The sequence below is a fragment of the Ambystoma mexicanum genome, chromosome 1p (genome assembly GCF_040938575.1).
Source record: "Ambystoma mexicanum isolate Mex_15411 chromosome 1p, UKY_AmexF1_1, whole genome shotgun sequence".
Taxonomy (NCBI): Eukaryota; Metazoa; Chordata; class Amphibia; order Caudata; family Ambystomatidae; genus Ambystoma; species Ambystoma mexicanum.
The window spans coordinates 1,257,612,749-1,257,640,576 of NC_090921.1; positions in this window are offsets into that span (position 1 = coordinate 1,257,612,749).

The following is a 27,828-nucleotide window of genomic DNA, read 5'->3' on the forward strand; positions in this document are numbered from 1 at the left end:
TGCCAGAGCAACCAAGTTTAGGGGAGAAGACTGAACTAAGTAGGATTCTGGGGGAATAACGTGTTAAAATTGTGCATTTTTATAGCACACTTTAATTGAGCATTTGGATAAAAAGCCAGACGGTTTGCAATCTGTTTTGTAGGGTAACTCATGAAAAATCCACTAGATGCAAGTCACAACTTTGCACAGGAGCATTTCCCAGCGCATTTTCATAATGCCTCTGCCCACAATTGATGCATGTAAAAAAACATGTTCTCACTGACTTTGCCCATACATTTCAATGATGGCTGCACACACATATGCCAGTATTCCCATACAAGAACACAGCTATACTTGCCTTGCTTTCAACAAGCTCTAACATTATACAAAGTGTTTATTGTAATGAATGGTGCTTAATGTGATTACTGTATGAGTATTTTATGTGTGTAAATTTGCACAAGATTTTTGCACTTTACTGTATATAGGTACCAACTCAAATCTGTCAATCACAATGTGTCTATGTTGAAATAGATTTTAATAATTTTATAATAAATAGTATACTTATTGATATATAGGTTTCCTTATAAATAAAAGGCTAGTGTCAAAGGGCATATTTGTTTTCCCCAGACACTTTGGAAAAGAAACGTTCACTGTGTCTAATAATGGGTTGTTGATTGTTGAAAGAAATGCTTTGCACATAGTGCCAGTAATGATTGTATAAGAAAACATTTCTGCTCTGGTTCTGCCAATTTACAACTGTAGCCACGTGTAAGAACATACTCGACTTGGCTTTGCCATTAAAAATGCCATGCCACAATATAAAAATATGTCCAAAATGGCTGCACCAAAATGCCAGTCTAACCACGTAATAACACACCATTCTTGCTTTATCATAGTTGCTCTGTAAATAATTCCCTGCCAAAGAACTAGCTAGACTGGCGGCACCAAAAGGCCAGTCTAGCCAGGCAAAAACACTTTTCATGCTTGCGTTATCAAAGATGACCAGTAACAAATGTCATGCCACTATGAAATTGCTTAATTGACTGAACCATAATGAAAGTCACGCAATAACAGTTATCAACTTATCATGCCCGCTTTATCAAAGATGCCCAGTAAACCCAGGGTTGCGCTATACAAAATAAAAAATGTCATGCCATAGTAAGAAATGGCTAGACTGGCTGTAGCAAAATGCCAGGCTAGCCTAGACACCTAACAACACATATCATGCTTGCTTTATTAGAGATGCCCAGTAAAAAATGCATTCCATAGTAAGAAATGGCTATACTGGATACACCAAAATGCCAGTCTAGCCACTTAATAACAAATCATGTTTGCTTTATCACAGATGCCAAGTAACAAATGCCATACAAAAGAGTTAGCTAAACTGGCTATACCAAAATGTCAGTCTAGCCAGGTAATAACTCTTATAGTGCCTGCATTCGCAAAGACGCCCAGTAAAACATGCCAGGCCACAGTAAGAAATGGCTAGACTGGCTGCACCAAAATACCAGTCTAGCCACGTAATGGCACTTATCATTCTTGCATTATGAAAGATGCCTAGTAAAAAATGTCAATCCACAGTAATAAATGGCCAAACTGGCTGCACCAAAAAATCCAGTCTAGCCACGTAATAAAACATTGCTTTATCAAAGCTGCCCGGTAAGAAATGATGCTGTTATGGCATCATTTTCTATTCAGCATCTCGCATATTTTGTCATCCCCCACTCATCCCAGAAAGCCAACAGCCCAGCCTGGCAGAAACACACTAAGTGCACACCAGCACACACATCCACACAACATTCACTTTCTCATTCGCACAACATTCACTCGTGCACCAATACACTATATAATCGCTCATTCATACAATGACCCATCACCAAACTATGCATCATACATTCATTCATTCACACACGGACGCATACATAATACATATTCTTATCTTCAGCCCCTGTCCTGACTCTTCTCCTTTCCGTGGGCCGTTCTTCTGGCAGGGAACATGAAAGCCCTCTGGTTCCTGTGCAACATGAACCAGGAAGCAAAGAGCGCTTCCTGTTTCCTGCACACGCAGACAGGAGCAGTACCAGGCTCCATCCATAATGGGCCATGAAAGTGTGGGGAAGCAAATGCCCCTGTCCTTGTACGGTCCATTGGACATGCACCCTGGGAACTGAAACTGTCAAAGTGAAAACATGTTTCACTTTGACAGTTCAAGCCAGTCCAGAAGCACTGCCTCAGCTGCAGAAAGCAGCTGGAGGAGCACTCAGTCTCTACATTGGGATGGTCCGGCTCCTCCAAAATGGACGAGGGTACTGGTGAGTCAGCGCTCCCATGCCCATTGTGGACGAGAAACCACTGAGTCCTAGACACTAACAAGGCAGATATTAGTGACATGCAAGCTCTCATTTGTAACCCCAGAGACGGACCGCCCAAATATACCAAGAAACCCCAAGCGTTACACCTGCACTCCTTGAGATGTATCCGATGGTCCAGAGAAAGCAATGGCTGTCACGGTCTGCTCCTCAGGAGAACACATTAAATTGGCTATATTGCAAAGGCACACTAGGATACATGAAAATGGGATGAGGAATTACTTTCTACTAGCCCACAGACTCAACCAATACAGATATTAGGGAAATTCAAGCTCTAATTTATAACCGCAGAGAAAGACCTCCCTAATGCACCAAGCAATGCGCAGTGGCATACCAGCACTCCTTAAGATGTGTCGGATAGTCCGGAGAAATCCGTTTATGTCCCAGTCTCCTCCTGTGGCAAATACATTTTATTGGCTAAGAGCAAGAGGCACAGTCACGACAACAGCAAATGCGATGGGGCAACAGTTTCTACTAGTCCTAGACACTAATAAGACATATATTAATGACATGCAAGCTCTCATTTGTAACCTCTGAGATGGCATCGCTAATGCACCAAGCAACCCTGAGTGGCATACCCATATTGTTGAGATGTGTACGATGATCCAGAGAAAACAATGGAGAACAAAATAAATGAGTTATATGGCAAAAGCACACTCACTAATGATACATGGAAGTGGGACGTGGAATACATTTCTACTAACTCATAGACACTTCCAATATAGATATTGGAATGCAAGCGCCAGCCCTCACAAGTTGCTAGAAATGCCACTACACATGCAGGGCGAGTTTCTTACTTTACATACTCAACCTAATAGACATGCACTGACCCCATGGTGACGGGGTGTCAAAATATTTACACGTGCTTTCTGAAAAATGGTGCATTTCACCACAAGCAACACAAAAGAGGTAATGGCTGGAAGGTTTAGAATTCGTCTTAACTTCTGGCAATTGCTCTGGGCAATACTCCAGAACATTGTTCTTCACCTGCCAAGACATTACAGACAGGGGAAAGACAATATGCAAATCAGGTTTAAAGACACTCCAAAAGGGGCAGCCAGGCCCAAACTTCTTGGTCACATACGTTTTTTTTCCTCGGTTTTTTTCAGGTGAGTGCTACGCCTCCTGGGCCGTGTTTGATATTTATTTTGATCCCCCCACCACCGATCACGCTCTCCTTGCACCGACCCTCTTCCAGACCCACTTCCTCGTTCCCCTCCCTCCTCCCATCCCACCCCCCTCCCCTGATTGGTTATCCGTGTGGAGCCTGCCGGCCTTGTGACCCGGCTTCCCTCCCTGCACGCCACTTTTTTCCTCAGCGTTTGCAAGTGAGTGCTTAGCCTCCTGGGCCCTGTTTACTTGTTTGATATTTTTTTTATCCTCCCACCCCCGATCGTGCTTCCCTTGCCCCGACCCTCTTCCAGACCCACTTCCTCATTTTCCTCCCTCCCCCTACCTCACCCCACTCCCCTGATAGGTCTTCAGTAACCGACTTATAGCACACATCCAGGGAAGCCCCTGTCCGTGCAGCCCCCGTGGTGAAGGACCTGAGGTAAAGGATACCAGCTCCTGAAGAGGCAGCTCCAGACCGTGTTGGCCCGTGTTAGCCTGTGGTGCCTGCAGCCGTCAACCAGCAGCGTCAGACACGGTAGGAGACCTGCACATGCTCCTCCTCTGTGAAGTGTACAAGTTAATCAAAAATCATTGTAACCCCTGCTGGTGAATCTTATTGCTGTTAGATTCAACCCCCAACCAAATACTGCCTTTACGTAAATTGCCCCCAATAACCATAGTCTGCATCTAGCTAGCCTGTACCTCCTAGCCCTATACTGCTCCAAGATAGCCTACCTAAACCTGAGATATACTGTTCTCAGACAGCCTTAAGCCAAACACTGCTTTCAGTAGACTGTACCCCAGTCACATGTGCAAGATAGCAACCTCTCACATCTAGCCTGACTGTCCCAGACAACTGGATTGAGACAGACAGCCGCCTATCAAAATTGGCCTGACTGTGACAGCTAGCACTATCCAGGAATTTTTAGAAATTAGTATTTCTGATTACTACCTGCCTTTGTGCTACTGCTACTACTACTATTGTACTTAGTGCTGGCCAGGTGTCCCAAATCTAGGTGCCGCTATTGTATAGGTGCCACAAATCTAACGGTTATTATTGTACTTACTGTTGTCTGCTGTGTCAGCCCCTTTCTCCCTCTATCCAGGTGACCCAAATCTAGATGCTGCTATTACATCTACTGTTATTGCATTCACTGTTGTCCCCCGTGTTAGGCCCTTTCTCCCTCTATCCAAGTGACCCAAATCTAGGGGCTGCTATTACAACTCCTGTTACGGCATTTACTGTCGCATTTACTGTTGTCCCCGTGTCAGGCCCTTTCTCCCTCTATCCAGGAGACCCAAATCTAGGCACTGCTATTACTTCTACTATTATTGCATTTACTGTTACTGCATTTACTGTCCCCCCCCCCCCGAGTAAGGCCCTTTCTCCCTCTATCCAGGTGACCCAAATGTAGGCGCTGCTTGTACATCGACTGTTATTGCATTACTGTCATCTCCCGTGTTAGGCCCTTTCACCTTCTATCCGGGTGACCCAAATCTAGGCGCTGCTATTACATTTACTGTTTCTGCATTTACTGTCACTGCATTTACTGTTATTGCATTTACTGTTGTCCCCGTGTTAGCCCCCCCACTTTAGGTGATACAAATCTAGGAGCTACTATTGTATAGGTGTCCCAAATCTAGTTTCTGCTTTTACTGTTATTGCATTTACTGTTGTCCCCCGTGTTAAACCCTTTCTCCCTCTATACAGGTGACTCAGTTTCTAAATGCCGCTATTGCATTTTCACTCAGTACACTCCCAGACATCCTAGCCCCCTTGACCCCTGTGCCCTGACTCAGATACCTTCTGTCCTTGCCCTCTGGACACGCACCCACTCTCTGACCCCCATATCGCTCAGCTGATGAACTCGATCCTGCAACCATGACTGACCTCCCCTCCCTGATGGAGATACCACATCAACAAAGACTGCCTCTCCGCCACCCTCATCCCCGCCCCTTCTGCACCATACCAACCCCCCTTAATGCACCGCTCCCGGCGTATGCCCTCCATACTAGTGCCAGGCTTCAATAACCCCCCTATATCCAACATCGGGTCACCACCTCCAACCTCTGCACTCAAACGCACTGACCCCACCCTTAGCTACCCCCCAATAATCATTCCCCCTCTAACTCTAAGATCAGAGGAGTGCTCTGGCACGGCAAACACCACGCGCCTCATACCCTTATCCCACACACTTCAACTCGTCCTGCCCTCTCGCCCTCTCTGTGCCCCTGACATCTATTTAGAACAACCCCCTACTCCCCTCCCTTAGACCCCGCACAAAATCCAACTCACAAGTCAGAGGAGCTCTCTGGCGCTCCAAACATCACAAGTCCCTGCCATTACTGTGGCACTAGTGAGCTCACTCAGGAACTCCCCCCAGACTAACCCTCCCCTCCCGGCCCATGCCAAACCCCCTCTGATACCCGCACTAGCACCCACCCACTCATGTAGAGCTCAACGTCACACCAACATCGTCATCGCTCTACCAACACGCACTCTATCTATGGCCTCCACATCAGTCCTACACTTTATCACCCCAACACATCTCCCTCGAAAACCCATTGTCCCCTTGACAGCGTGGTCCCACAAGGACAACCGCACCCCACAAACTCTTCACAGCCCGGCCCCCCCTCTTCGCCTGCGATACCCTCTCAATCTACCTCCCACACTGCCCTCTCACCCACCCTCAGCTCCTACTCAACCTCCCCCCACAGACCTCCCCTTCAAACTCTTTCCTTTCTCTCAAAGTAGCACCTCTTGCCTTTATTAAAACCGTCACTTCATCCTCTTTCCCCTCTGACCCTCCTACCCTCTCTCACACCCCTCGGGCAGCCAAACCCCCTAAATGTGGAAAGGGTAACCGGCTCTCTCCATCGACTCTCCATAACTCACCACTTCTCCATCAGTCAAACCTCCCATCCTTTCCCACCCCTACCATCAGACCCTCGCTTCCCCTCTGTCCCCGTCACCACCCCCTTGATCTCGACTCCTCACCCAGTACACGTAAATCCCTTGCACTCTCCAGACTCAAACCACAAACAGTTCGACTAAACCCACACACCACACATGCACCACTCACCACCCTCCCCCTGATCCTCCTCACGTGTCTTGCATACCTATCACTGCCTGTCTACTCTTCCAGCTCCCCATCGACCTAACCCACTCACACCCCCTCAAAGGGTACCTGCGTCCAGACCCCGCACTACCACCCCTTGGTCAGTCTCAACCACCCAGACTGATCCTACCACACCTCCAATCTCACAGGGCACCCAGGTCCACCAAGCACTCTCAGCGACGAGCGTCAAGAAAATCACCTGGCCTCATGAAGTCACATGCCTCCTTTTCAACGCCCGCTCGGTAGCGAGAAACAGACACAGCATCTTTGACCTCCTATACTCTGACAATCCTGACCTCATTTGTATCACTGAAACCTGGTTCCGGGACAATTTTGCTTTGGTCGCGCACAAGGCCTTCCCACCTGGCTACTCGCTTATCTCCCACAATCTTCCAAAGGTGGCGGAGTGGCAATCCTCTACAAACCTCACTACTCTCACGCACCGAAACCCAGACATGCAATGCTAACTATGAATCCCTTCTAGTAAAACTCTCGCTACCATCAACACTTTCTCACAGCTTCCTACTCATATACAGACCCCCTGGATATGACAGACATTTTACCAACAATCTCTGTGACTCAATAGCCACCATTCAGGAAAATCACCCAACACTCACAATACTGGGAGATTTCAATATCTGGTTTGATGTGCCCAACAACCCCATGACCCAACCCCTGGTCGACAGTCTTGAGGCCCTCAACCTCTCCCGACATACCACTGGTCCAACCTACTCTGGTGGTCACATCCTTGAGGCGATCTTCAGCTCCTATGACCTTGGCCCTCATTACGATACTGGCGCTAAACCATGGCGCTATTAGCACCATGGTTGGTGCCGGTATCGTAACGAGTCTGCCAATGTTCAATGGGGAATTACCACCCCATTCCAAGGTTGGCGGGGCGGTAATTCCCCATTGAATATTGGCCCTTCCCCATTCCCATTTTTGCCCCATAGGGCTCAATGGGACTGGGGAAGGCGCTAAGTACGGTACCGCAAATAGCGGTACCGTACTTAGCACCATGGTCCCTTTGCGGGTCCCTACTTTAACGGCTGGTCTAGACCAGCCGTGCAGGTCGGGTCCCACAAAGGGACCTCATAGTAAGGCGCTAAGTGTTTAACGGCGCCGCAGCCTTTTACGGCGCCGTTAAACACTTAGCGCCAGGGTCGTAATGAGGCCCCTTGTCTCTATGTGTAGTCCCATACCGCTTATCTGCACAGACCACTCTGCCATCCCTTTCTCTATCCACACACCAGCCCCTCCACCCATGGGTCTCCCTGCCCTCACATATGATTACAAATGCTGGAAATTAGCAATTCAACTATTCATGAACCCCCAAACTACCAGCAGAAATAGATTGCGGTACTTCTCATACATTAATGAAGGAGTTATTTTCATTTCTACCTTTTGAATTCCCATCAGGATATATGCCGTGATCAAGACACATGTCGAAACACGTGTCGGCGGATAACCTGAATTTATTAAAAATCATTCTTGCTATACAGCATATTGGACTTTAGTTCTATTTGAGTAAAATTGTTGATCCTCAGATATTTTTCAGGCTGGGCGCGCAGATTAGTCTTATACTGTTTATGTTTCAATTTATTAGCATGCACAAATTATCATATTAAGGTTTAGCGCACACTCCAGGGTCCTACTCAAAGTTTGCACGCCTTTTTTCATACTAAACGACACCCTCACCTCTGGGACCTTTCCAGAGGCTTTTAAAATGGCACATGTCAAAACACTTCTAAAAAAGGCATCTCTCGACCCCAAGAATTACAGGCCGATCTCCAACACCAGATTTCTCACGAAACTCATTGACCGGGCTGCATATTCCCAGCTCAACCGCTTCGTAGAGTCCAACAAACTACTCAACCCCGTGCAATCAGGCTTCAGGCCATGCCATGGAACAGAAACCACTCTGATCTCGATCTGGGATGATTTCAAGGTCGCAAAGACTCTGAGGGTTGCGCAACGCTGATTCTCCTTGATCTGTCAGCAGCCTTTTACAACACTAACCATTCTATCCTCCTTGACCGTCTCCACTCCCTAGGAGTCCGTGGCTCGGCACTCAAATGGGTTTCCTCCTTCCTCAGCAACAGGAAACAAATCGCTTTCCTCTCCCCTTTTGTCTCAACTGCTCGCGCCATGAACACTGAAGTACCCCAAGGAGCCTGCCTCTCTGCTCTCCTATTCAACCTCTATCTGACCACGCTACCAGGAATCATCCGCACGCACAACCTTTCCTGTTACAACTACGTTGACACTACCCAAATTATCCTAAGAATTCCCAAAACAAGCACTAACCCACATCCCGACCTTGAAACCTGCCTCAGTGATATTTACCGATGGATGACAAGGAACCACCTGCTTCTGAACCCAGATAAAACTGAAATCATGGTGTGCGGCAATACTGCTCTGCTCTTCTCCCGCAACCACTCCATTGGCCCTCCTCCCTTGGAACCCCCTTCCCTTCAAAATAATCAAAAACTGGCTGCACTATGGACTCATGCCAAACCCTCTCCCTTCAGATCAATAATGTATCAAAATGCTGTCACTACTACCTCAAACTCCTTAGACGCATTTTCCCTTATCTCACCTATCCCAACAAAGTTGCCTCTATTATGTCCATTGCTATGTCGAGACTGGACTATGCCAACTCCTTATACAGGGGAGCACCGGCATGAAAACTTAAGAAACTCCAAAGAGCCCAAAACGTTGCCGCCAAACTCCTTCTTGCCCTCGGACACAGAGACCACATCTCCCTCGCTCTCCGCACCCTTCACTGGCTCCTTGTGGGACGAAGGGCCACCTTCAAAACCCTATGCATTACCCACCGAGCAGTGTACACGACCGGCCCAACGTACCTACAAGAGAAGACTCAACCCTACCTCACATCACGCACTCTAAGATCAAGCACTGCCCTCTTACTAGTGATTCCAAAATCCAATTCAGCCAGGATTGGAGGATCCGCCTTCTCAACCTTAGCTCCAACTCTGTGGAACTCACTCCTCCCACACATTCAACACACCCAAGCCTACATGGCCTTCAGCAAAGCTCTAAAAATCTGGCTCTTTCCGTAGACCTGATTAAGACCCATTAGTGCCACTGAACCCCAGCAACACCATCGACCACGACTTCAATAACATTACATTGGAAATTAAATTACAGCCTGCAGACAAATGTTCGAGAAGATACTGACCAATGAAATCACTGAAAGCGACTAATAAGTCACCAAGAATCAGGAAATGGATACCATAGATGACAACCTTAGCATCCTGCAGGCTCCAAGATATATGACTGTTGACTTTCTGCTTCCTGGGTCTATTACACAGGCCTAGCTGCCTCTTGTGCCATCTCCCTCTGAGTGCAGCTACTGCGAAACGCATGAATGTAATCCAGGACAGTGGGCTTGTAAGAATAAAACATCCACTCCAGACACTCACCTCTCCTATCACTATGCTCACTCTCTACTCTACACCAACACACAATACAGCGCAGCTATACCCCTCAATCAATTTCTGCCTAGCTGCTCACACACAAACACTACTCATGAACACCTCAACATCCTGCTATAACTCAGCTATACCCCACGATAAAAATTCGGCCTAGCTGCACACAGAAGCGTCCTACACAGGCCTAATACTGCCAGAATGCAGTCTTGGAGACCAACCACCAGACTGCACACATTCAACTACTCTCTCAACACCACCACACCTAATGTTAGGATGCAGCTACCAACAGGCAATCTCATAAACTGCTCACATATTGAGTGCACCCAGGCACCCTATGCCACCCTAATCTCTCGATTGACCTGGACTACGGTTCCAGAGGGGTTCAACCCACAAGCGTTTTGAGGTCATACCAATGATATATAGAGCGCTATATAAATGCCAAATAACATAACATAACATCCCTGCTGCATGAGACCACAAGCAACCCAGGCATGTTTTGGCCTCATTGGGCTTCATCCATGAGTTGTCACTTGGGTCTTTAGGCCCAGCAGTCTCAGGACCCACGTCTGGGCCTACACGTCCCATTCTGGGAAACTTAAGCAACACAAAAGAGGTGATGGCTCGAAAGTTTAGAATTAATGTTAACATCTGATAATTGCTCTGGGCAATCCCCCAGACCATCGTACTTCAGTCTGCCTAGCCATTACAGAAAGGGGAATGACCATATGCAAATCAGGCAGGCTTGATGCCGCCCCAAAAGGGGTAGTCCAGCCCAAACTGCTTGGTCATATCCCTTCTGCACAAGACCACGAGCAACCCCAGACATGTTTTCGGCCTCATTCGGCGTGATCAGTGAGGTGTAGTAATAATAATAATTTAGCATTTATATAGTGCTACGAACCCTCGGGCATCTGAGCGCTGCTTATTATTACCCCTGGTGTGTGGTGGTCATTTATCGACCTAGGAAGGATGAAAGGCTGAGTTTGGCACTGCCGGGATTTGAACCTGCATCAGCAGGCTCTGCACACATGTCAAAGCGAGCGCACTACTTGCTGTGCTATCGGACCGGCTACCAGTCCTTTTCATATTTGGGGTAATGCTGCCACCCAAAGGCCAGCCATGCAAAGTTACACTTTTATTTGCCATTTACTGTAAATAAATGTCAAACAAAAGTTTCAAACATCAATATACTAACCAGCAAGATTGAGTCCTATACAAATGGCGCTCGCCCTTCATAAAATGTCCTCACCAATGTCAGTCGGCTAGTAGATTTTACGACCCCTGTGTAGATGGACCTCCCTAATGTCCTAAGCAACCTTGAGTGTAATACCTGTGCTTCTTGAGATGTGTCCAATGGTACAAAGAAAAGGATTGTGGTCCCAGTATCTTCCTGTGGCAAAGAAAACCAACCGGCCAAGAGCAAAAGCCGCAGTCATGACACTAGCAAATGCGATGGGGCAATACTTTCTTCTATTCCTAGACACTACTAATACAGCTATTAGTGACACACAAGCTCTCAGTTTTAACTATTTCAGAGATGGGCCGCCTCCATGCACCAAGCAACTCTCTGAGAGATACGAGTGTTTAATTTGTGCCGGTGTTTGCAGGTGGGCAACAGCGGCACTCTTTTTTGGGCACTAGGACTCATTGCTGCGGCCGGCACACGTGTAATTGCCTTGTTTGTGTAAACTTTGAGTATGATAAATCATTGGGATTTATCTCACGCTCTGTTTGCGGTTGCAAGCCATGGCTGGCTGGGCCTGGGACTGCAATGAACAACAAACAGCTAATGAAAACTAACATTCTGTTGTTACTATGCATAGTAACACAGAATGTACAATTTTCATTGACTGTTCTTCTGAGCCAATGAAAATTACATGATGACTTGTGGGGGTGGGTCACGTGGGTGTTTGAGGTATACATTTCGATTCCAGTTTGATCCATGAGGGGGCATTAATGAATTGAGATTCATTAGTTTGGAACAGGATAATTTGTCGCAATATAAAAGATTTCTGTTTCTTCAGAAAATCGAGAAAGTAACTCCGCCGTTGGTTTTCTCAGCTTTGAGTTTGTTAAAGGCAATTTTGGGAGTTTATTGTTGCACAAAAATGTTGGCAAAATTGTATTCATTTTCTTAAAGAAAGCTGACGAAAGCATGACAGGAATCATACAAAGGTAATAAAAAATCATAGGACCAAGCGTCATCTTGATAGATTCCAAACGACCCCACCAGGAAAGAAACAAAGGGGAACAATGGTTAGTAGAAGTATTTATTTTGTCAATTATGGAATCTTGATTCAATGTAAAAGTAGAGGGAATCTCTCTAGCAATATGGATGCCTAAAAATTTAATAGACGGGCATAATTTCATGCCAAATAGAGGACTATTAGACATTATGCAGAAGTTAGTAAGAGGAGGATTTCTGAATTGGTAAAATTGTATTTGTAACCCGAGACTTTAGAAAATAGTTTAATTGTAGAGATTAGCGCTGGGATAGATGGATTAGAAACATACAGTAAAATATCATCGGCATAAGCAGAAAATTTGATGGGAGTATCTTTAATATAATAAAAATACCTTAAATATTCTCATTAATAGTGATGTTTTGAAGAAGTTCTTGTGCTAGAATGAAGTGTAAAGGAGAGAGGGGGCATCCCTGTCTAGTTCCCTGTGAAACAGGGAAGCATTTAAAGAAGGAATTATTAATGTAAAGTCTATTAGAGGATGAAGAATATAGAGGAGCAATGAGTTTACAAAATGTAGGGTCAAATCCGTGGCAAACCAAAGAATGAACATAAAGGGCCATGAAACTCTATCAAAAGCTGTCTCAGAGTCTAAAGTGAGACGGATAAGAGGATCTGAAGCAGTTTGCGCATGAGAGAGAGCATTGAACAGAGGTCTACTTTTGGAGAAAGCATACCTATCCTTAATAAAACCTGATTGATTAATATTAATCAATTTGGACATTAAACTATCTAATCTATTAGCTATGAATTTGGCTAGGATTTTTGATTCAGGGTTTATTAAAGAAATGGGACAATAGTTTTTAACATAAGTAGGGTCTTTATCTGGTCTAGGAAACCAAATTAACAGGGCTTCACTAAATGTGGCTAGACTAATGGCCTAAAGATATAACATGATTAAATAGTTCAAGAAGTTTAGGGGAGAGTATAGTTTGGAAAGAGTGGTAAAAATCAATAGGGAAGCCATCCGGTTCATCGGCATTACCTATTTTGAGGTCAACGATAGCCATCTATCTAAAACTGATTAGTCTACTGGGTAGTCTGCAATTTTTTAATATTTCTATAAATAATCAGTAATATTATCCTCGAGAATAGTTGGATCAGATGAGTAAAGTTCTGAATAAAAATCCAAAAAGACATTATTGATCTGTTCTACTCCTGTGACCTAATACCATGTTAGTTAATAACAGAAGTTATAAAAAAGACTTTTCTTTTTTCCTTTTAAGATAAGACACTAGTAACTTGCCGGATTTATTAGAGCTGCTGCAAAATGTAGCTTTAGTTCTTAGCAAAGATGAGCAGGCTTTATTAGAGTTGTATTTGTTCAATTCAATGTGTTTAGACAAATGAGCTTTAAAAGATTCAGGGCCTCATTAAGACCCAGGCGCTAAGTGTTTAACGGCGCCGTAAAAGGCTGCGGCGCCATTAAACACTTAGTGCCTAATTACGCGGACCCTTTGCAGGACCCGACCTTAACGGCTGGTTTTTCCAGCCATTAAAGTAGGGACCTGCAAAGGGACATTGGTGCTAATAACGGTACCGCAATTTGCGGTACCATTATTAGCGCCTTCCCCATTCCCATTGAGCCCTATGGTGCAAAAATGGGAATGGGGAAGGGCCATGGCGGCATGGGAAATTACCGCCCCACCAACCTCGGAATGGGGTGGTAATTCCCCATTCCACCATGGCGGACGCCGGCATGGACCATGGTGCTAATAGCACCGTTTATTTGTTGAATAAAAGAGGGGTTGTTTAATAGAAAAGAGTTGAACATCCACCTTGATAATGGAAAAGGTTGTTGTTCCCATTTAATGATAGAAAAGACTGGGGCATGGTCAGAAATAACTATGGGACCAATCTCTGAATGAATCATTTTGGAAGGTAAGGAGGAGTTGACAAAAAAATGATCCAGCCTGGAGTAGGATTTATGGTCGGGAGAGAAAAATGTGTATTCCTTAGCATCAGGATGGCTAAAGCGCCACATATTCACAAGGGAAATGTCTTATATAAAATGATGTGTGATTTGGAATGAATACATTTTGTATTAGATTCCCGATCAAGGGTAAAGTCATACATTTGGTTACAGTCACCACATTAAATAAAACCATCATGTTTCCTGAAATTAATTTGTTTTAAATTAGTCCAAAAAGAAGGATCAGGAACATTAGGACCGTAAATATTAAGAATTGTGACTGACAGATTATTAATCAGGGCTTCAATGATTGACTAGCGGCCTAAGGGATCGTGTTTTTCCATAATGAGTTGGAAGGAAGTCCTTTTGTGGATGAGGATACAAACCCCACCCTTTTTGCCTACAGCAGGGGTGAAAAACACACAGTTAGCTCACAATCTAGATAGTGAGATATTTTCTCCAGCAGATTTGAAATGAGTCTGTTGAATGCAGGCAACATCAATTTTACTTCTCTCAATATGTCTTCAAACTTTTTGTCTTTTGATAGGGTTGTTCAAACCTTTAACGTTCCATGACATGACCATAATACAACAAAAGAAGTGTAGGATAGAAATAAATTCCAGCTTCGGGATAAAGATACTGTTCACCAGAAAGCATAATAGTACAGCCATAAGCCTTTCAAGTGAAACATCAAGATCAATCAATAATATATCATCACAATAAGCAATGTGGGAAGGGAAGGGGAAAACAATAGGAAGGAAGACAACATATGACAGAGAATGACAGAGAAGTACATTAAAACATGTAAATCTAAGGAAAGAGTAGGTAAGAATGATTATGAATAGTATAACAAAAATGAAACAAGTATAGTAATTAGGAGGTGCCATAGGTAAGAACAAGGCCATTTCAGCGATAAACCAGTCACGGGACGAGTTGTCCTTTCAGGGTTCCCCCTTCAGATTTTCCAGGATCTTTCCCTCCTCACGCTACAGAAAAGAAAATCCCTCCGTCCTCTAACTCTCTTCCTTCAGGACCATCAAATTCGATATAGATGGCTTTTTCCAACAGCGCTGCAGTTCTCTTATAATGGAACCCTCTGAAGAATTAGTCACCTCGAAGATGCTGAAAAGATCTTGCATCTGAACTCCCCTGGGCGCTCTACGAAACCCGCCCCGGAGGGCACAGAGGGCGAGACAACCACCTCCCCGCAGAGGCTAAGGCAGGCATCCTGGTCAAGGTTGCGGAAGAATAAGAGGAGGGGGTGACCCGCGGCAGAGACAATGAACCCGAAGAGGCGTCGGAGTCAGGGACGTTGAAGGCCTGGTCGCATGGTCAAATTTCCTTGGCCAGCGTCCGCCTCAGATAGTGGAATTCAGCTTTCCTTCTTTACACTAGTTCATACACCTCTTCAGTAACGACTCGCCGGCTCTGAAACATGGAACTACAGTTATTTGTGGCGGGCTACCCACGGTTCATGCCCATTTCCAAGGTACTTGCCATCTATGGGTCCTTGGAACACAGTGCTTGTTTCTGCACACGTTTGGTCCGGTTGGCCAGGGGAAGTGCCGAACCTAAAATGTCAGCCCCCCTACCTTTTAAAGTTCCGTCCTCCCGTTGGAGGCCGGGGTTAAAATCCCAATGGGAGGGTGGCATGCAGCCGCTAACAACCCAATATAATGGCTGATCTGTACACTCCCACCCACCCACCCAGATATCACGGGGGCCCCGGACTCTACCCCGAAGCACCGAACTCTAAAATTCGTTTCTTTCAACATTAGAGGATTGAACTCCCCAGCTAAGCGCAAATACATTCTGCAGAGGCTGCAAGATGAGGGTGCCGCAGTGGCCCTACTACAAGAGACTCACCTAGTACCGGCAGACTTTGGGTGGCTGCGCTCCAAACATTTCCCACTCCAATTCTGGGGGCACCAAGAGGGGGGGAACCGCAGTCCCCTTTGCAAGAGGGCTGAATCCTCAGATTTTGGAAACAAAACTATGCCCCGAGGGCCGATATATGGCAGTCAAATGCCTGTTGCTGGGACAACTATACTCATTCATCTCCGTGTACACCCCCAATGATGGACAAGTTGCCTTCTACGAGTCTATGACCACTGCCCTCGTCCGTTCTTGGAGGGCCAAATTGTAATAGGAGGGGACTTCAATGGGGTCCCGGACCCCACAAAAGACAGATTGCATCCTCCCTCCCCCAGGGACTTCACTCTTGCGCTTGGTCTCCTTCGTTTGTTTAGGACTCTGGAGGTCGTGGACTTGTGGCGGGTTCTCCATCCTACTGAAAGGGACTTTTTCTTTTGCTCTCATGTACATAGGACCTTTTTGAGGATCGACCGTCTTCTAACATCCCCACAAATCCTGGCCTATGCTGACGGGGTGTCCATTGGCTCTAGGATCCTATCTAACCATGCTCCAGTGACCCTGGAGATTCCAGCGTATGAGCCAACCCCTAACCCACAACGCAGATGGACTCTATATGACCCAATGCTTAATGGGATGCCACTGAGAGACACAATTGCCACAACAATTTCTTTAGGGAGAACCCAAGCATGGAAACCTCCCCGGCGAACACCTGGGATGCCATGAAAGCTGTGATCCTGGGCGAACTGATTGCGCATGGAGCAGCATTCCAAAGAACTCCAGGAGGCGGAGGAGATCCACAAGCAAAAAGGCTGGTCTCCAAAAACTCAACACACCATCCGTATCGCTCGGAAGAAGCTAGAGGCCCACTATGCCGAACATACGGCACATCTTCTGGCTAAAGCTAAGCAATTTTACAACGGCAGGAACAATAAAGCTAATAAATTGCTGGTGGCAAAACTAGCTAAGGCAAAGAGAAGCAACACAATCATTGGGCTGTGAGATCATCACAGCGTGGTGCAGTATGCAGAGCAAGAGAAGCAACAACTAGCAGCGACCCACCTGGTACAGGTGATGGCCGAGCCACCGCGGGACCAGGATGAACAAAAAGAATATTTGCGGAAGGTGGCACTTCCCCAATTAGATGACCCGGTCTGGGACAGTCTAGACGCCCACATTTCAGGTGAAGAGGTGAAGGCCACCATTAAGTCCCTTAAATCCCGAGCTCTTGGCCCCGATGGATACTCCACCAAATTTTACAAGATCTTTCGGCCGCAACTGGTTCCCCCTATGGTCGCACTCTTTAACTCCTTCTGTTACGCTCACCTTGTCTCTGCGGGGACGTCAGACGCGGATGCGTGGAGTATCTGCTTCCCTGGTTAGAGGCGCTGTGCGTCTTTTGTTCCCCGGACTAGCCTTGGGTCAGCTCCTACAACAGGGGAAAAGGTGGTGAGTGAGACTGTCTGTGCCTGCCACCTGTGACCCCCACCCTGCTCCTTCCACACGTGTTACCCACTCCGGGGAGCTCTCACCTTGTGTACTTGGTTGGTGGGCTCTCCTTCCTGCTTAGTCTCAGCAGGAGCCAATGTCCTGTAGGATCCAGTTACTTCAATGACCCTTGAAGTCGAGTGGCAACCCAGTACTGCTATGGTCGCAACTCGTGTTGCTTGTGTTGCTCTGCTTGTTATTGTGCGTGTAATCCGTTGTATTGTATGTTGTCCATGTCCAGTTATCTGTGTTGTCCTTTGCTGCGTTCCGCAGTCCATGGTCGTTTCACTGTTGTGACTCGTGTCGCTGTTGTGGCACTAAGCCCTCCTTAGTGTGCGTTGGTTTGGTGCAACGCGTGTGAGCGGCTGAGCCAGTGGGTCTGGGTGGCCTGCCTTGTGTCTAGGGGGCCAGCGCGAGCTCAGGTGCGGTTTGCGTGATCTAACCTGTTCTTTCTTTCTCTTTTCCAGGTACCTGTGAGCCGGAGTGATGAATGAATCCGGTGGATAGGGACGGAAGCAGTGAGTAATGCGCAGCAGTGACAGGGTGCGATGAATGAGCTCAGCGGTTAACCTTGTTTTCCTTCTCTTGCTTCTGCAGATGCCGGCGACCGATGAAAGCTGGAGTCCTCGAGGAACAACCGGGTTGTTGTTGGAGGCACAAGTAAGTTAGAGCAGGTGAGTATGCGATGCCTGATGGTCTCCAGCTTTTCTTTGCAGGTTTGTAGAAAATTGCTGGCAGGAGTTCCTCAGAGAGCGTTACGCTGCTAACTGCAGAATAATGCAAAGCATGCCTTAGGGCTTGGGTGGGGCTTATATAGCCAACCACACCCTGCCACTCCCATTGTGCAATTAATTCCAGAAGCTCTCTGCCATACCCATGATTGTAGACTAATGCACAACTAATGGCTTAGAGCCACGCCCTTAACTGCAATTAGCACAGAAGTCAATCATTCAGTGGCAGACCGACTATACCTGTGTTTTCCTTGAGGTTAGCTCCATGAGCCTGGTGCCAGAGGCATCAGGACTGGGTCCAGGTGGCCCTCCTTTGAAGCGTGATCCTGTCAGGCCCTTAATGTGCCCCAGTGTTCCCACTGCTGCTGGGCTGGGGCGATCTGGTCTGCTCACTGTGACACCTTCAGGGAATCAGGCACCATAACCCCCTCCATGCAGGAGTCCATTACCGTTCTCTTACCTAAACCCCGGGGGGGGGGATTCCAAGGATGCTGCTTCCTACAGGTCCATTGCCTTATTAAACATAGACGCTAACATTTATTCTAAAATCCTCGCTAATCGCCTGTCACACATATTGCCTGACATAATTCACCCCTATCAATCTGGCTTTGTTAAGAATAGAGCCGCATGGGATAATATCTGGAGAGCTTTGGACTTAATCGATGTAGCCTTGCAAGACTCATGGAAAATTGCACTAATGGCCCTGGACGCTACCAAAGTGTTCGACAAAGTCGACTGGGCCTTTATGCATCTTACCCTAGAAACGTTTTGCTTCGGCTCAGCCTTTCAAAATATGGTTCTAGCCAACTATAGGTCCCCGAAAACACTCCTCAGCGTTAATGGCTCTCTTTCTAGCCCGATTCCCCTGACCTGCGAGACTAGGCAGGGATGTCCATTGTCTCCGCTATTATTTGCATTAGTTATGGAACCCTTTGCCCAAAGAATTAGACTGAACAATAACATTAAGGGTCTTCAGATTGGCCCCTCCCAACATAAAATAGCCCTCTATGCAGACAATGTCTTACTAACCATCTCGGAGGTTGATTCCTCCTTAAGGCAGGCTCTCTCTGAAATTGATAGTTACGGAAGGGTCACAGGCTTCTCTATCAATTTTGATAAATCAGTGGCCCTGGGAATAGGCTTAACAACGGATGAACGGGAGTCTCTCGTCCCGCTGTGCCCTATTCAATGGAAGGAAAAGATAATTCCCTACCTGGGGGTCCAAGTTCCCATGAACCCAAAGTATATATATATCGAGCAAACTTCCCCCCGTGCTTCAAAGAGCTTGGGAGGGACCTGAAGAGATGGGCATCGCAGGAAATCTCCTTAATGGGGCGGATTACAGCTTGTAAAATGAACCTCCTCCCCAGATTTCTGTATGCATGCACCTCCCTGCCCATCGCAATCCCATTGCCGGCACTCAAGGGCCTGCAGAGAAAAATGGTCTGGTTCATTTGGGGGCTGGAGGGGAAGGGCTAGGATTCCCCAGAAAACAATGTTGGGTAACACTAGGCTAGGCGGATTGGGAGTCCCTGATCTGCGGGGCTAACAGGTGGTGGCGCAATTAGCGCATAACCACGCTTGGCTCATGATCTCTGGGCGCCCAGGGTGGGTGGAGGTGGAACAGTCCCGGTTGTCTCTTCCCCTGCAATTTCTTCCACATATATCACCTCCACTGCCCACTGCGACGGCAATGGGAGAGACTGCTATTATATGCTAAAATTTGAGGCTCAAGGGGATCCCAAGGGGTCTGGGTCCCTCTTCTCCGATTTTCCATAACTCGGCATTCTCGCCCGGGACCTATCCCCAGAACTTTCGAACTTGGATTTCGAGGGGTCTTGAAACTCTGGACCAGCTCTTTGTAGTAGGCTTGCCCCGCACCTTTGAAAAATGTAAGGAGGCCTTTCAGCTCAGGGAAACAGACAGATTCTCTTATATCCAACTTCATCACTGGTGTTCTCACCCCCAAACCCTTCAAGCGGCAACACGCACCCCCACATCTCTCGAACTGACCCTAAGAGACCTCCCAGCTCGGGAGAGGATCTCCACTCTATATAAACACCTACAAGGAGAATTTCTTTCTTCAAAGACTCTATATATGGCCCAGTGGGAGGCAGACCTGGGACATCCCATGGAGGACTAAGCTTGGGTGGACATATGGATGCGGACGCATTTGTCGTCCTCCTGTGTCAATAACAGAGAATGTGCATATCAAATTATGCTATGCTGGTAATACCCCCCCCCAAACCCCCATAGGCCGCACCACATGAATCGGGCCCTGGACCCCTCCTGCTGGAGACTCTGAGGACGACGAGGTTCCTTCTTTCATATGTGGTGGGCATGTCCGAAAGTAAAACAATTCTGGGAACAATGCTTAGCCACTATCGAAGACATCACCCAAGCAGTGATCCCACTGGAGCCCGAGCCTGTTCTCTTGGGGTCCCCGATCTCGGGGGTCTACCCGAGATCTGGCAGGAGAGCCAAACTGCTATCCCAAGGCCTACTAGCGGGGAGAATAGTGGTCGCCCGCACCTGGAAATCAGCTGAAGGGCCGTTTATGTCTCTGTGGTGGGAAAAGATGTGGGACATCTTGATTGCAGAGAAGATCATGGCAACCAGAGCCGGACTATTACATGAACACTTGGGCACCATTCCTGGATTATGACCAGAAATTCCCAGCCCTGACCTATAAACCCCCAGAGGTTAGGAGGGTCCTCGGCGCCAGAGGGGTGCCTGGGGGAGAGAGTGTTGCTGAGACGGAAACAGAGGTCATGAATTGACGAGAAGCTGGCCCTTGTGGGCGAATGGGGAGGGTGGGGGAGAGGGGGAAAAGTGGGAAAAGCAGGGATCACTATTATACAAAAGCGGTTTTTCAGTGAAATGTATGTTGTTGCCACCTTGCATTGGTTTAAAATAAACACATAAAAAAAAAATATATATATATATGAATACATAACTAGGCCAAAATTAGTGAACAATGTGTGTATATGCCAATCTTGGCGAAGCAATAAAAAAATTGCTAATTAGTATTCTCCTCGCCTGGAAGTAATTGTTTTATAGGGGATCTAGATGTGTCTCTATATTTATCAGGGCTATCAGTAGCGTTTAGAGGATAGTTGTGGTCAGATCTAATCCTAGAATTAAGAGTTTTACCAGATTTGAATTTATTGTGAATGGAAATATTATGCCAGAGAAATGCTTGTTGAGTAATAAGGTACGATGAAACCGAAGCCGCAGGACTAGGTAAAGTGCCCATTACAGAGGATTGAAGAGCTTTGATGAGAGCAAATAATTCTTCACGGTCCGTATATTCTTTAGTGATTCAGTGGGGTGGTGTGATGAGCATATTAGCAGGTTCAAGTAATCCGTACTTAATATCTAAAGTCTTCAAGGCGGGATGCATGTCTAAATATCTTTTTCTTTTATCCCGGGTGGCTTTCAAAAAATCTGGAGAAATTAATATTTTATTGCCTTGAAAGCTTAATAGACAATATTTTTTGTCAGTTTGCAAGATTTATCAAGCTTGTTGATGGTGAAGCAAACATGCATGGTGATGAGCTATTAGTTGAAAAGCGAGGTCTGATTCGATGTGCCCTTTGTAACTCCAAGGAAGGAGAAAAAGAGACGTTAAACATGTTGGGTAGTCAGTCTATTAGGAATTTAATGGGATCATTCAGCTCTGAGTTTTCCGGGACCGCATGAACCCTGATATTGGGGGTCATTACGAGTACGGTGATAGGGGGTTAACGGCACCGGTAAGGATGCCGGTGCCGTTAACCCCCTACCACTGCATTCCGAGGTCCCTTAGCGGGTCCCACTAAGGCCGGCTGGTTTTACCAGCCGCCCTTAGCGGGAGCCGTTAAGGGACCATGGAGCTAATAACAGGCCCGCTATTTGCGGGCCCGTTATTAGCTCCTTCCCCATTCCCATTGAGCCCTACAGGGGCTCAATGGGAATGGGGAATGGTTTTCAGAATGGGGACTTACCGGGTCCTCCAAAGTCAGATTGACCCGGTAAATCCCCATTCCGACTACCCGGACCCAGACACGGGATTGGAAGTAGTCATGGTGCTAATAGCATCATGGCTACCTCCAAACTCGTAATGACCCCCATTGTCTCTCCTGTTTCTGTCTTCTAAATTAGAAAATTCTGACTCTAAGAAAAGAAGTTAATGTTGCATGTGTTCCAGACCCTCTAGTCTATACTCAGTTGAAGAGATCTGCTCCTCTGCCTCCACAAGTCTGGAATTTATGATTTTAATATAATTTTTGAATGCACCAAAATCTTCAAGTAATGATAAGGATCTCAAGTCCAACTGAGAAATAGAAGACTGAATGGTAGAAAGCTCCATCCAAATTTTTTCCATCCCCTTATTAATGATAGTGAGTATATTTGAAGAAGCCACAGAGCCTTGTACTGCCATAATTTAATATAAAAGTTATTTTTTAGAGAAAATACTTGAAAATATGTGTAAAGCAGTTTAGGACACGAAAAAATGATATCTATGCAGTACTTCAGCAGGACGCAGGGTGTCAGCAGCGTGTTGGCCATAAAGACATGAAGGAGCCGTGCTCTCTGGAAATTCAATTGCTCGCGAGTTACCTCACGTGAAGTGGTGACAAGGTATCTGCGTTACGTGCCGAGCAGAAAGCTACACCAGACCGTGAGAGGCCAAGCGGTACAAGGGAAGCTCACCGGAGGGTGCACAAGTTGAGGAGTTACACAGAGTTCAACTGTAGAAGAGCAGTTATAGGCTCAGTGGTTGATTCAACTCTGGTAGTGCCGGGTGTCTGGGTTTGCTCGTTGAGTACAGGGCACACGCATTAGAGTGTTAAACGGAGATGCAAACTTCACCGTACGTTGCTTGGTACATGAATAATAGTTTGCTGAGGTATAGTATAACAATGATTCACCCATGACCATGTTTAGGGTTAATACGTTTACTCTGGTATGAGACCCGGTCCTCTAGTCAGCCATCTCGTCAGAACGCCAGCCACGCCCCCCACAGCTCATGCAATTAAACAGCTAAGATCCCTGTGACATTGATGTCAACTGATGCGAGCTGTGAGTCTAGCGTGTTCGACATTGAGCGAAACTCCAAGACCCTTCAAGGCTGCTTTTGGTGCTCGTCGTTCTCCGAACCGCCTTTTCAGTTCGACTCACTGAAGTGATGCAGCCTTGCATTGCTCGAATCACCATTGACACCAGCTTCTTCATTGTTGTTCTTGTAAGTCGAAGACCTGATCTTGGTGTCCCCAAACAGCGATCTCTGAGCCTCTGCATCGAATTGACTCACCTGTGCATCTTGGTACCAGCTCACCGTCATCAAACTTTGACTGCTGAACAAAGCTGGTAACCGCCCGATCCACACAGCTCAAGTAGATGCATCGAGACCGCAGCCAGCTTCCATCCGACCCTGACTCAAAGTCAGCGTGCCAATGGACTATTGCAACTGTCACATCTGCGACTCCAGATGAACCCGCCATCAACGCAGAGAAGCCGGGTTTCCATATAGACTAGATCGGTCATTTTAATCCCTTTTGCAACCTCAAGAAATATCCTTTTGGAATATTGTAGTCTTTTAATTGCCTTTTCTCCCCCTTCCTTATTACCCAGAGTACCATATCTTTTCGATCTTTTCATATTTTGTGTTCTTTCCACGGGGGTGGGTTTTGACTGTGTTTTCTAGCAGTGTCCAGTCATTTGATCGAATACAAAGGATCAAATGACAAAAATTTTGAGTCAAAAGGATCGAAAAACAATTATTTCGAATGCAGTTTTTTATTTATTTATTTAATACAGTTAAAACAGCTTTTTTTAAAAAGAAAAAAGGGGGTTGGGGGAACCCCTCCATATAAAAAACAAAAAAAATGCATTCAACCCTTTTTTTTCGGTCCTTTTGAGTAAAAAAAATGGCATTCGATCCTTTGTATTTCGACCCTTTCACCTATAACCTTTTCTAGCTAACTATTATTGTACATGGTGTGTTTGATTAAAGTATATATTTTTATAGAACCTTGATTGGAAATTCTTTTATTTTGGACTGCTTTACTTCGTTGCTACTGAACCACATTCACATCCCTCTTGAGAGTAGACCCTTCCCTCAACCCATGTTACCACAAAAGGTAAAGGTGGTATATCTCTTAACTGTGCCTGCTTTATCTTTATGATTGTGTTGGTTCTTGGTTTGAAGAAGTATGAGGGCTGAGTGAGCGCTTTAACCTCTACTCATCCTTGTACTCCTGCAGGGGAAAAAGTTAATTTGTTCTACTATGCATGTTAGCTGATCAACAGAGTGTTATTAACTATTCCTACTCACAGTATGCCTTTGGGTCAACACATACATTTGGTCAATGGTGGTAGCAGAAATGCTTCCTGGCATCATCAGGTTCCCTGGTTTGGAAAAAACCATCTGTCAGGAAACTCAACACTGCTGCTAATTAGGCAGCTGTTTTCAGTTATTAATGTGAATTTGCGGACCAATTATTGACCTCGGCACAGACAGCACCATTCTAATTATTACAAGAATGAATAAAAGATGCCGTTCTAGATTTAGGGTAAAGCACTCCGTCTAAGGTGTGATGTGTGAAGGCATCATGAAGCAAGACACAGTCAAAAGACTTAAAGTTCAAACAAAAGATATTTATTAACTTTAATGTCTGGATGGTTGAAGGCCTAATTTGCCCTATGCTAAGGTGGGTTTTCCTTACCTGGACGAAAGTAAGGAAAGTTTGAGTGAAAGAGTTCAACTTAATAATCCGTCTGTGTCCAAAATGTATTCTTGCCCTCACAACTATAACAAACAAAAGTGTGGGGATGTCAAAGTAAAAAGAAACAGTGTTTAACTTAAAGTTCTGAGCTTCCAGCTCCACTTCCCCAAGGACAGGAAAGTTCCATGAACAAGCATCTTGAGGTTTACCTTTCTCCAGTTCAAGGCAATATAGTTCAGAACCAATCCTGGGGTTCCCTTCCCTGTGTTTCAAATAACACAATCCAAACAAAAGGGGATCTTGAGACTCTGATCCCAACACAACACATATAGAGTAGACCTGCCAAATCTCAGGGTTCCCTTCCCCGAGATTTCAAGGTCTCACACAGGTTCCTTGGTACTTGCTCCTGTGCACCAAGTCACCTTTACCTAGTTTCCTTTATTGGTTTCTGGGTTTAGGGTGTGCTCTTGGGCTCTTAGCTGCCTCATTGCTCTGCCACCATGTGTCACATACCACTTTTCAAATGGTAGCCATGTCACACTGTAGTCCCTTTTTCTAAGGTTCGCTGTTTAGGTTTCCACCAACTTTTAATGTATTCAGCTTCAAACTTTGAGTTCATTCGTTGTGCAACAATCATTCAGTATTATTCAATTGTAGTTCAGGGTATCCAGTGATTTTACAGAAAATATTATTTCGATGGATTGTTCTAACGAACCAAACCGATTGAAAAAATAATATTTTTTTTATACATATGGGGCGAGGGGAGTAAGGGGTTAAAACGGGTGGGGAGGGGTTTGGGGTTAAAACATAGGGAAATGGGGGCTTGGGAGAGGGACACCCCCAAAGAAAAAAGACCAAATTCAGTGATATTTTTCTGTAAAATCACAGTGAACGTAGTTCAGAGTTTAATGTAGTCTTATGTTGCTTAATTATATTCAGATTCAAGATTTGAGTTAATTTGTTGTGCCACATGCACCCAGTATTATTCGCTGCGCCCCATCCATTTAACTGGTTTGCTTCAATGTTATATTTCCTTCAAGTTCAGTATTCAATATGCATTGGCTTCCTTTTAGTTTCCCTTTTAGTTTGGTAGTCAATATGCATTGGCTTTCTCTCAATTCACAGTTCACATGCTTTATGTGTTTTACTTTTATTCCTTGGTTGCAGACTTTCAATAACGTTTCTTCTAAGGCATGCATATACTTCAACAACAGGCAAATTAGTTCATAATGAAGGATTCAAAACTTTGAGACTTTCGAAAAACGTGCTTGTTCCATTAAGAAGGCACACGCCCACTCCACTACACTGTACAAGTCTCTGCTCTCATTTAACAATACCAGTTCACTTTATGAGCCTTGCGGTTACAGTAAACCCGGGTTTCTCTATCTGGGAAACTCACCGGCTCACTTTGAAGTCTTTTTCCATATCATGCTGGCCACAACTTGGTAGCTTCCTACCAGGGATTTTTTCTCAGCCCCGCAGACGCGCTCTTCCAGCACCACGGGAGAACGAGCAATCATTTTGATGGAATGAAGGACGACCCCATCATCTGGTCTCCTTCCTTCGACTCGCCTCTGCCCTACGGAGCTTCAGCTCCCACTTCACAGTCGCTGGGACGCTCAGCTACTTCAGTCCTCAGTGTGCTTCTTCGTCTGTAGAACGGCTCACTGCGGCTCCCATCAGTATCTCACCTCTCTCTTCTCACCTTCCTCTCCACACCCCTTTTATAAACCTGGCTGCATAAAAAGGTTGCAGGTGTGTGTCCTTTCTCTTAATTGTCTGACTACACTTATTGATGAGTCATACCTGGTCTTGGCAACAGCACTCCTCTGAGGCCCTCATCCTCATCTCAGTACCAAAGTGTTGTAGCTGCATGTTGGTGTGCATAACTCCTAGGCATCTCTTCCTCATCCCAGTACTGTCAAATGACACATGTAAAAATATGAGGGGACCTGGCTTATGATAGCCCAAAAAGATTGGGGGAGGGTTAGGTTTGTCATCAATAGAAAAAGGGGAGTACCATGTCTCGCACAAGGGTTCCCCAATCCTCACGGACCCTCCACCCAGCTGATCCTCCCTCGCTTTTCCACCCCAAGGATCAGGATCCAAGAGCAATGGCCTTTCCCTGGCCACCTTGCACAGGTTCCAAGGGGAGTAGGAGTGAGAATACCCTCAGGTTTCTCACAGATGTCACCAGCACCAAGATAACATTTGAGGGTTAAACATGGTCTCATAGTTGACCAAAGCTACTGTTTTCCTACTTGGCTCATACCTATCACAGACACCACCAGGTAGGAAGGATATGATTTTCACACTCCATCAGGATTGTCATGCACCAGACTTTTACTAAATAGCCCAAGCATATCATAGGCAGTGTTTCCTTTGCCAACAGAAAATGCAGAAAAGAAAAGATAGAAACCGTTACCCCAGGTGCGCCCCAATGCCCCTGGCACCTGTTTGTGCCATTGGCCTGGTATCTTGACTGACAGAAAATAGCTCTACCCCTGCCAAATAGTTTGCCGATAGCCAGTCTAAGATTTGAGCTAGGACTCTAGTCACTTAGGTCGCAGGTCGACTGGAACGTCTATCATTGTTCAGTCTAATATCAAACCCTAGGCGAAACACTCTATATGAAGACCTATCGGTCCATTTGAAGTGAATCTCCTGGGGTATTGTGTGACCTAAAAAGAGCTTACCAGGAGATTCTAACTAGATGTGACATTGACATGGACACTCTCCTTACTAATCCCATGAAGACAAAGAGGGTGCTATTAACAACAGACTGGATAAAGACAATTGACCGAACACGGTCTTCTGCAGTAGCGCCTTCTTTTTCT